Consider the following 10,270-nt stretch of genomic DNA (forward strand, 5'->3'; position numbering starts at 1 on the left):
AGATCTAGGATCGATCAGCGTCTCGCGGAGTCATAGGCCAGCGCCGTCGATATCGATTACGTTCGATTATCGACCCGCGCTAGAGTGATTGGCGGATCGTCCGATCGATCCTCCAATCACGCGCTCGGCGGTTTTCGGCTAACGGTCAGCTGATCGACCGAAAATCACTTCGTTTTCGGTGTTTCTAACGATAACACGTAGTCACGAACATTGCTCTCACTCGCACTCGAAAGACATCGCGTCTGCTTGACCGGTTTTTCTAGTGTACGTCTATTCGCGCTCTTTATCGCTTCGTAAAGAACTGTAAGCTAAGAAACGGCTACCTCTAGTTTACAACAAAACTCTTTATTGTAAAAGTTCATCCACGTACTTCGGGGTGTATTTACATTTCATTTCGCACAAGTTCGTTTGGGAGTCGACGATCCCAGTTCGGGAAAAATAAAGTGACGTTTTCTGTGAAGTGGTTCGTTCTCCCCTTTCTTGTCCGAAACACTGACATAAGCTCGAATAAATCGTGATCGTGCTAGCCGAATCGGAGTTTCTGTGCCAATTTCGCAAACTTGCATGAAAATGCACTGATCTAGCACGCGAAACAGCGATTCCGCATGGAAATACACTTCTGAAACGAAGAATCGTCAAATCTGACATAAGCTCGAATAAATCGAGATCGTGCTGGGCGAATCGTTATTTCTGTGCCAATTTCGCATATTTGCTTGCAAATGCACTGAACTTGCACGCGAAAAAGCGATTCCGCACAGCAATACACATCTGATACGAAGAATCGTCGAATCTGACATAAGCTCGAATAAATCGAGATCGTGCTTGGCGAATCGTTGTTTCTGTGCCAACTTCGCATACTTGCATGCAAATGCTCTGATCTAGCACGCGGAACAGCGATTCCGCATGGAAATACACTATTGATACGAAGAATCGTCTAATCTGACATAAGCTCGAATAAATCGAGATCGTGGTAGCCGAATCGCAGTTTCTGAGCCAATTTCGCATACTTGCATGCAAATGCACTGATCGAGCACGCGAAACAGCGATTCCGCACAGAAATACACTTCTGAAACGAAGAATCGTCAAATCTGACATAAGCTCGAATAAATCGAGATCGTGCTTGGCGAATCGTTGTTTCTGTGCCAATTTCGCATATTTGCTTGCAAATGCACTGAACTTGCACGCGAAAAAGCGATTCCGCACAGCAATACACATCTGATACGAAGAATCGTCGAATCTGACATAAGCTCGAATAAATCGAGATCGTGCTTGGCGAATCGTTGTTTCTGTGCCAACTTCGCATACTTGCATGCAAATGCTCTGATCTAGCACGCGGAACAGCGATTCCGCATGGAAATACACTATTGATACGAAGAATCGTCTAATCTGACATAAGCTCGAATAAATCGAGATCGTGGTAGCCGAATCGCAGTTTCTGAGCCAATTTCGCATACTTGCATGCAAATGCACTGATCGAGCACGCGAAACAGCGATTCCGCACAGAAATACACTTCTGAAACGAAGAATCGTTGAATCTGACATAAGCTAGAATAAATCGTGATCGTGCTTGCCGAATCGTTGTTTCTGTGCCAATTTCGCATATTTGCATACAAATGCACTGATCTAGCACGCGAAACAGCGATTCCGCGTGGACATACACTTCTTAAACGAAGAATCGTTGAATCTGACATAATCTCGAATAAATCGTGATCGTGCTAGCCGAATCGTAGTTTCTGAGCCAATTTCGCATACTTGCATGCAAATGTACTGATCTAGCACGCGAAAAAGCGATTCCGCACAGAAATACACTTCTGAAACGAAAAATCGTCAATTTTGACGTAAGCTCGAATAAATCGTGATCGTGCTAGCCGAATCGGAGTTTCTGTGCCAATTTCGCAAACTTGCATGAAAATGCACTGATCTAGCACGGGAAACAGCGATTCCGCATGGAAATACACTTCTGAAACGAAGAATCGTCGAATCTGACGTAAGCTCGAATAAATCGTGATCGTGCTAGCCGAATCGGAGTTTCTGTGCCAATTTCGCATACTTGCACGAAAATGCACTGATCTAGCACGCGGAACAGCGATTCCGCATGGAAATACACTTCTGAAACGAAGAATCGTCGAATCTGACATAAGCTCGAATAAATGGTGATCGTGCTAGCCGAATCGTAGTTTCTGATCCAATTTCGCATACTTTCATGCAAATGCTCTGATCTAGCACGCGGAACAGCGATTCCGCATGGAAATACACTTCTGAAACGAAGAATCGTCGAATCTGACGTAAGCTCGAATAAATCGTGATCGTGCTAGCCGAATCGGAGTTTCTGTGCCAATTTCGCAAACTTGCACGAAAATGCACTGATCTAGCACGCGGAACAGCGATTCCGCATGGAAATACACTTCTGAAACGAAGAATCGTCGAATCTGACATAAGCTCGAATAAATCGTGATCGTGCTAGCTGAATCGGAGATTCTGTGCCAATTTCGCATACTTGCATGCAAATGCTCTGATCTAGCACGCGGAACAGCGATTCCGCATGGAAATACACTTCTGAAACGAAGAATCGTCGAATCTGACATAAGCTCGAATAAATCGTGATCGTGCTAGCCGAATCGGAGTTTCTGTGCCAATTTCGCAAACTTGCATGAAAATGCACTGATCTAGCACGCGAAACAGCGATTCCGCACAGCAATACACATCTGATACGAAGAATCGTTGAATCTGACATAAGCTAGAATAAATCGTGATCGTGCTTGCCGAATCGTTGTTTCTGTGCCAATTTCGCATATTTGCATGCAAATGCTCTGATCTAGCACGCGGAACAGCGATTCCGCATGGAAATACACTTCCGAAACGAAGAATCGTCGAATCTGACATAAGCTCGAATAAATCGTGATTGTGCTTGGCGAATCGGAGTTTCTGTGCCAATGTCGCATATTTGCATACAAATGCAATGATCTAGCACGCGAAACAGCGATTCCGCACAGAAATACACTTCTGAAACGAAGAATCGTCAATTTTGACATAAGCTCGAATGAATCGTGATCGTGCTGGCCGAATCGGAGTTGCTGTACCAATTTCGCGTATTTGCATGCACATGCACTGATCTATCACGCGATACAGCGATTCCGCACAGAAATAGTCATGTGAAACAAAGAACCGTCGAATCTGACATAAGCTCGAATAAATGGTGATCGTGCTTGCCGAATCGTTGTTTCTGTGCCAATTCCGCATATTTGCATGCAAATGCACTGATCTTGCACGCGAAAAAGCGATTCCGCAAAGCAATACACATCTGATACGAAGAATCGTCTAATCTGACATAAGCTCGAATAAATCGAGATCGTGGTATTAGCCGAATCGCAGTTTCTGAGCCAATTTCGCATACTTGCATGCAAATGCACTGATCGAGCACGCGAAACAGCGATTCCGCACAGAAATACACTTCTGAAACGAAGAATCGTTGAATCTGACATAAGCTAGAATAAATCGTGATCGTGCTTGCCGAATCGTTGTTTCTGTGCCAATTTCGCATATTTGCATACAAATGCACTGATCTAGCACGCGAAACAGCGATTCCGCGTGGAAATACACTTCTTAAACGAAGAATCGTCGAATCTGACATAATCTCGATTGAATCGTGATCGTGCTAGCCGAATCGTTGTTTCTGTGCCAACTTCGCATACTTGCATGCAAAAACTCTGATCTAGCACGCGGAACAGCGATTCCGCATGGAAATACACTTCTGAAACGAAGAATCGTTGAATCTGACATAAGCTAGAATAAATCGTGATCGTGCTTGCCGAATCGTTGTTTCTGTGCCAATTTCGCATATTTGCTTGCAAATGCACTGATCTAGTACGCGAAACAGCAATTCCGCGTGGAAATACACTTCTTAAACGAAGAATCGTCGAATCTGACATAATCTCGAATGAATCGTGATCGTGCTAGCCGAATCGGAGTTTCTGTGCCAATTTCGCATACTTGCATGCAAATGCTCTGATCTAGCACGCGGAACAGCGATTCCGCATGGAAATACACTTCTGAAACGAAGAATCGTCGAATCTGATATAATCTCGAATAAATCGTGATCGTGCTAGCCGAATCGGAGTTTCTGTGCCAATTTCGCAAACTTGCACGAAAATGCACTGATCTAGAACGCGGAACAGCGATTCCGCATGGAAATACACTTCTGAAACGAAGAATCGTCGAATCTGACATAAGCTCGAATAAATGGTGATCGTGCTAGTCGAATCGTAGTTTCTGATCCAATTTCGCATGCTTTCATGCAAATGCTCTGATCTAGCACGCGAAACAGCGATTCCGCATGGAAATACACTTCTGAAACGAAGAATCGTCGAATCTGACATAAGCTCGAGTAAATCGTGATCGTGCTAGCCGAATCGGAGTTTCTGTGCCAATTTCGCAAACTTGCATGAAAATGCACTGATCTAGCACGCGGAACAGCGATTCCGCATGGAAATACACTTCTGAAACGAAGATCCGTCGAATCTGATATAAGCTCGAATAAATCGTGATCGTGCTAGCCGAATCGGAGTTTCTGTGCCAATTTCGCAAACTTGCACGAAAATGCACTGATCTAGAACGCGGAACAGCGATTCTGCATGGAAATACACTTCTGAAACGAAGAATCGTCGAATCTGATATAAGCTCGAATAAATGGTGATCGTGCTAGCCGAATCGGAGTTTCTGTGCCAATTTCGCAAACTTGCATGAAAATGCACTGATCTAGCACGCGAAACAGCGATTCCGCACAGCAATACACATCTGATACGAAGAATCGTCGAATCTGACATAAGCTCGAATAAATCGAGATCGTGCTTGGCGAATCGTTGTTTCTGTGCCAACTTCGCATACTTGCATGCAAATGCTCTGATCTAGCACGCGGAACAGCGATTCCGCATGGAAATACACTTCTGAAACGAAGAATCGTCGAATCTGACATAAGCTCGAATAAATCGTGATCGTGCTAGCCGAATCGGAGTTTCTGTGCCAATTTCGCAAACTTGCATGAAAATGCACTGATCTAGCACGCGAAACAGCGATTCCGCACAGAAATACACTTCTGAAACGAAGAATCGTCAATTTTGACATAAGCTCGAATAAATCGTGATCGTGCTAGCCGAATCGGAGTTTCTGTGCCAATTTCGCAAACTTGCATGAAAATGCACTGATCTAGCACGCGAAACAGCGATTCCGCACAGCAATACACATCTGATACGAAGAATCGTCGAATCTGACATTAGCTCGAATAAATCGAGATCGTGCTTGGCGAATCGTTGTTTCTGTGCCAACTTCGCATACTTGCATGCAAATGCTCTGATCTAGCACGCGGAACAGCGATTCCGCATGGAAATACACTTCTGAAACGAAGAATCGTCGAATCTGACATAAGCTCGAATAAATCGTGATCGTGCTAGCCGAATCGGAGATTCTGTGCCAATTTCGCAAGCTTGCATGAAAATGCACTGATCCAGCACGCGAAACAGCGATTCCGCACAGAAATACACTTCTGAAACGAAGAATCGTCAATTTTGACATAAGCTCGAATAAATCGTGATCGTGCTAGCCGAATCGGAGTTTCTGTGCCAATTTCGCAAACTTGCATGAAAATGCACTGATCTAGCACGCGAAACAGGGATTCCGCATGGAAATACACTTCTGAAACGAAGAATCGTTGAATCTGACATAAGCTCGAGTAAATCGTGATCGTGCTTGCCGAATCGTTGTTTCTGTGCCAATTTCGCATATTTGCTTGCAAATGCACTGATCTAGCACGCGAAACAGCGATTCCGCGTGGAAATACACTTCTTAAACGAAGAATCGTCGAATCTGATATAAGCTCGAATAAATGGTGATCGTGCTAGCCGAATCGGAGTTTCTGTGCCAATTTCGCAAACTTGCATGAAAATGCACTGATCTAGCACGCGGAACGGCGATTCCGCATGGAAATACACTTCTGAAACGAAGAATCGACGAATCTGATATAAGCTCGAATAAATCGTGATCGTGCTAGCCGAATCGGAGTTTCTGTGCCAATTTCGCAAACTTGCACGAAAATGCACTGATCTAGAACGCGAAACAGCGATTCCGCATGTAAATACACTTCTGAAACGAAGAATCGTCAAATCTGACATAAGCTCGAGTAAATCGTGATCGTGCTAGCCGAATCGGAGTTTCTGTGCCAATTTCGCAAACTTGCATGAAAATGCACTGATCTAGCACGCGGAACGGCGATTCCGCATGGAAATACACTTCTGAAACGAAGAATCGTCGAATCTGATATAAGCTCGAATAAATCGTGATCGTGCTAGCCGAATCGGAGTTTCTGTGCCAATTTCGCAAACTTGCACGAAAATGCACTGATCTAGAACGCGGAACAGCGATTCCGCATGGAAATACACTTCTGAAACGAAGAATCGTCGAATCTGATATAAGCTCGAATAAATCGTGATCGTGCTAGCCGAATCGGAGTTTCTGTGCCAATTTCGCAAACTTGCACGAAAATGCACTGATCTAGAACGCGGAACAGCGATTCCGCATGGAAATACACTTCTGAAACGAAGAATCGTCGAATCTGACATAAGCTCGAATAAATGGTGATCGTGCTAGCCGAATCGGAGTTTCTGTGCCAATTTCGCAAACTTGCATGAAAATGCACTGATCTAGCACGCGAAACAGCGATTCCGCACAGCAATACACATCTGATACGAAGAATCGTCGAATCTGACATAAGCTCGAGTAAATCGTGATCGTGCTAGCCGAATCGGAGTTTCTGTGCCAATTTCGCAAACTTGCATGAAAATGCACTGATCTAGCACGCGGAACGGCGATTCCGCATGGAAATACACTTCTGAAACGAAGAATCGTTGAATCTGACATAAGCTAGAATAAATCGTGATCGTGCTTGCCGAATCGTTGTTTCTGTGCCAATTTCGCATATTTGCATACAAATGCACTGATCTAGCACGCGAAACAGCGATTCCGCGTGGAAATACACTTCTTAAACGAAGAATCGTCGAATCTGACATAATCTCGATTGAATCGTGATCGTGCTAGCCGAATCGTTGTTTCTGTGCCAACTTCGCATACTTGCATGCAAAAACTCTGATCTAGCACGCGGAACAGCGATTCCGCATGGAAATACACTTCTGAAACGAAGAATCGTTGAATCTGACATAAGCTAGAATAAATCGTGATCGTGCTTGCCGAATCGTTGTTTCTGTGCCAATTTCGCATATTTGCTTGCAAATGCACTGATCTAGTACGCGAAACAGCAATTCCGCGTGGAAATACACTTCTTAAACGAAGAATCGTCGAATCTGACATAATCTCGAATGAATCGTGATCGTGCTAGCCGAATCGGAGTTTCTGTGCCAATTTCGCATACTTGCATGCAAATGCTCTGATCTAGCACGCGGAACAGCGATTCCGCATGGAAATACACTTCTGAAACGAAGAATCGTCGAATCTGATATAATCTCGAATAAATCGTGATCGTGCTAGCCGAATCGGAGTTTCTGTGCCAATTTCGCAAACTTGCACGAAAATGCACTGATCTAGAACGCGGAACAGCGATTCCGCATGGAAATACACTTCTGAAACGAAGAATCGTCGAATCTGACATAAGCTCGAATAAATGGTGATCGTGCTAGTCGAATCGTAGTTTCTGATCCAATTTCGCATGCTTTCATGCAAATGCTCTGATCTAGCACGCGAAACAGCGATTCCGCATGGAAATACACTTCTGAAACGAAGAATCGTCGAATCTGACATAAGCTCGAGTAAATCGTGATCGTGCTAGCCGAATCGGAGTTTCTGTGCCAATTTCGCAAACTTGCATGAAAATGCACTGATCTAGCACGCGGAACAGCGATTCCGCATGGAAATACACTTCTGAAACGAAGATCCGTCGAATCTGATATAAGCTCGAATAAATCGTGATCGTGCTAGCCGAATCGGAGTTTCTGTGCCAATTTCGCAAACTTGCACGAAAATGCACTGATCTAGAACGCGGAACAGCGATTCTGCATGAAATACACTTCTGAAACGAAGAATCGTCGAATCTGATATAAGCTCGAATAAATGTGATCGTGCTAGCCGAATCGGAGTTTCTGTGCCAATTTCGCAAACTTGCATGAAAATGCACTGATCTAGCACGCGAAACAGCGATTCCGCACAGCAATACACATCTGATACGAAGAATCGTCGAATCTGACATAAGCTCGAATAAATCGAGATCGTGCTTGGCGAATCGTTGTTTCTGTGCCAACTTCGCATACTTGCATGCAAATGCTCTGATCTAGCACGCGGAACAGCGATTCCGCATGGAAATACACTTCTGAAACGAAGAATCGTCGAATCTGACATAAGCTCGAATAAATCGTGATCGTGCTAGCCGAATCGGAGTTTCTGTGCCAATTTCGCAAACTTGCATGAAAATGCACTGATCTAGCACGCGAAACAGCGATTCCGCACAGAAATACACTTCTGAAACGAAGAATCGTCAATTTTGACATAAGCTCGAATAAATCGTGATCGTGCTAGCCGAATCGGAGTTTCTGTGCCAATTTCGCAAACTTGCATGAAAATGCACTGATCTAGCACGCGAAACAGCGATTTCCGCACAGCAATACACATCTGATACGAAGAATCGTCGAATCTGACATTAGCTCGAATAAATCGAGATCGTGCTTGGCGAATCGTTGTTTCTGTGCCAACTTCGCATACTTGCATGCAAATGCTCTGATCTAGCACGCGGAACAGCGATTCCGCATGGAAATACACTTCTGAAACGAAGAATCGTCGAATCTGACATAAGCTCGAATAAATCGTGATCGTGCTAGCCGAATCGGAGATTCTGTGCCAATTTCGCAAGCTTGCATGAAAATGCACTGATCCAGCACGCGAAACAGCGATTCGCACAGAAATACACTTCTGAAACGAAGAATCGTCAATTTTGACATAAGCTCGAATAAATCGTGATCGTGCTAGCCGAATCGGAGTTTCTGTGCCAATTTCGCAAACTTGCATGAAAATGCACTGATCTAGCACGCGAAACAGGGATTCCGCATGGAAATACACTTCTGAAACGAAGAATCGTTGATCTGACATAAGCTCGAGTAAATCGTGATCGTGCTTGCCGAATCGTTGTTTCTGTGCCAATTTCGCATATTTGCTTGCAAATGCACTGATCTAGCACGCGAAACAGCGATTCCGCGTGGAAATACACTTCTTAAACGAAGAATCGTCGAATCTGATATAAGCTCGAATAAATGGTGATCGTGCTAGCCGAATCGGAGTTTCTGTGCCAATTTCGCAAACTTGCATGAAAATGCACTGATCTAGCACGCGGAACGGCGATTCCGCATGGAAATACACTTCTGAAACGAAGAATCGACGAATCTGATATAAGCTCGAATAAATCGTGATCGTGCTAGCCGAATCGGAGTTTCTGTGCAATTTCGCAAACTTGCACGAAAATGCACTGATCTAGAACGCGAAACAGCGATTCCGCATGTAAATACACTTCTGAAACGAAGAATCGTCAAATCTGACATAAGCTCGAGTAAATCGTGATCGTGCTAGCCGAATCGAGTTTCTGTGCCAATTTCGCAAACTTGCATGAAAATGCACTGATCTAGCACGCGGAACGGCGATTCCGCATGGAAATACACTTCTGAAACGAAGAATCGTCGAATCTGATATAAGCTCGAATAAATCGTGATCGTGCTAGCCGAATCGGAGTTTCTGTGCCAATTTCGCAAACTTGCACGAAAATGCACTGATCTAGAACGCGGAACAGCGATTCCGCATGGAAATACACTTCTGAAACGAAGAATCGTCGAATCTGATATAAGCTCGAATAATCGTGATCGTGCTAGCCGAATCGGAGTTTCTGTGCCAATTTCGCAAACTTGCACGAAAATGCACTGATCTAGAACGCGGAACAGCGATTCCGCATGGAAATACACTTCTGAAACGAAGAATCGTCGAATTCTGACATAAGCTCGAATAAATGGTGATCGTGCTAGCCGAATCGGAGTTTCTGTGCCAATTCGCAAACTTGCATGAAAATGCACTGATCTAGCACGCGAAACAGCGATTCCGCACAGCAATACACATCTGATACGAAGAATCGTCGAATCTGACATAAGCTCGAGTAAATCGTGATCGTGCTAGCCGAATCGGAGTTTCTGTGCCAATTTCGCAAACTTGCATGAAAATGCACTGATCTAGCACG

This window comes from Lasioglossum baleicum, unplaced genomic scaffold (genome assembly GCF_051020765.1).
Source record: "Lasioglossum baleicum unplaced genomic scaffold, iyLasBale1 scaffold0999, whole genome shotgun sequence".
NCBI lineage: Eukaryota > Metazoa > Arthropoda > Insecta > Hymenoptera > Halictidae > Lasioglossum > Lasioglossum baleicum.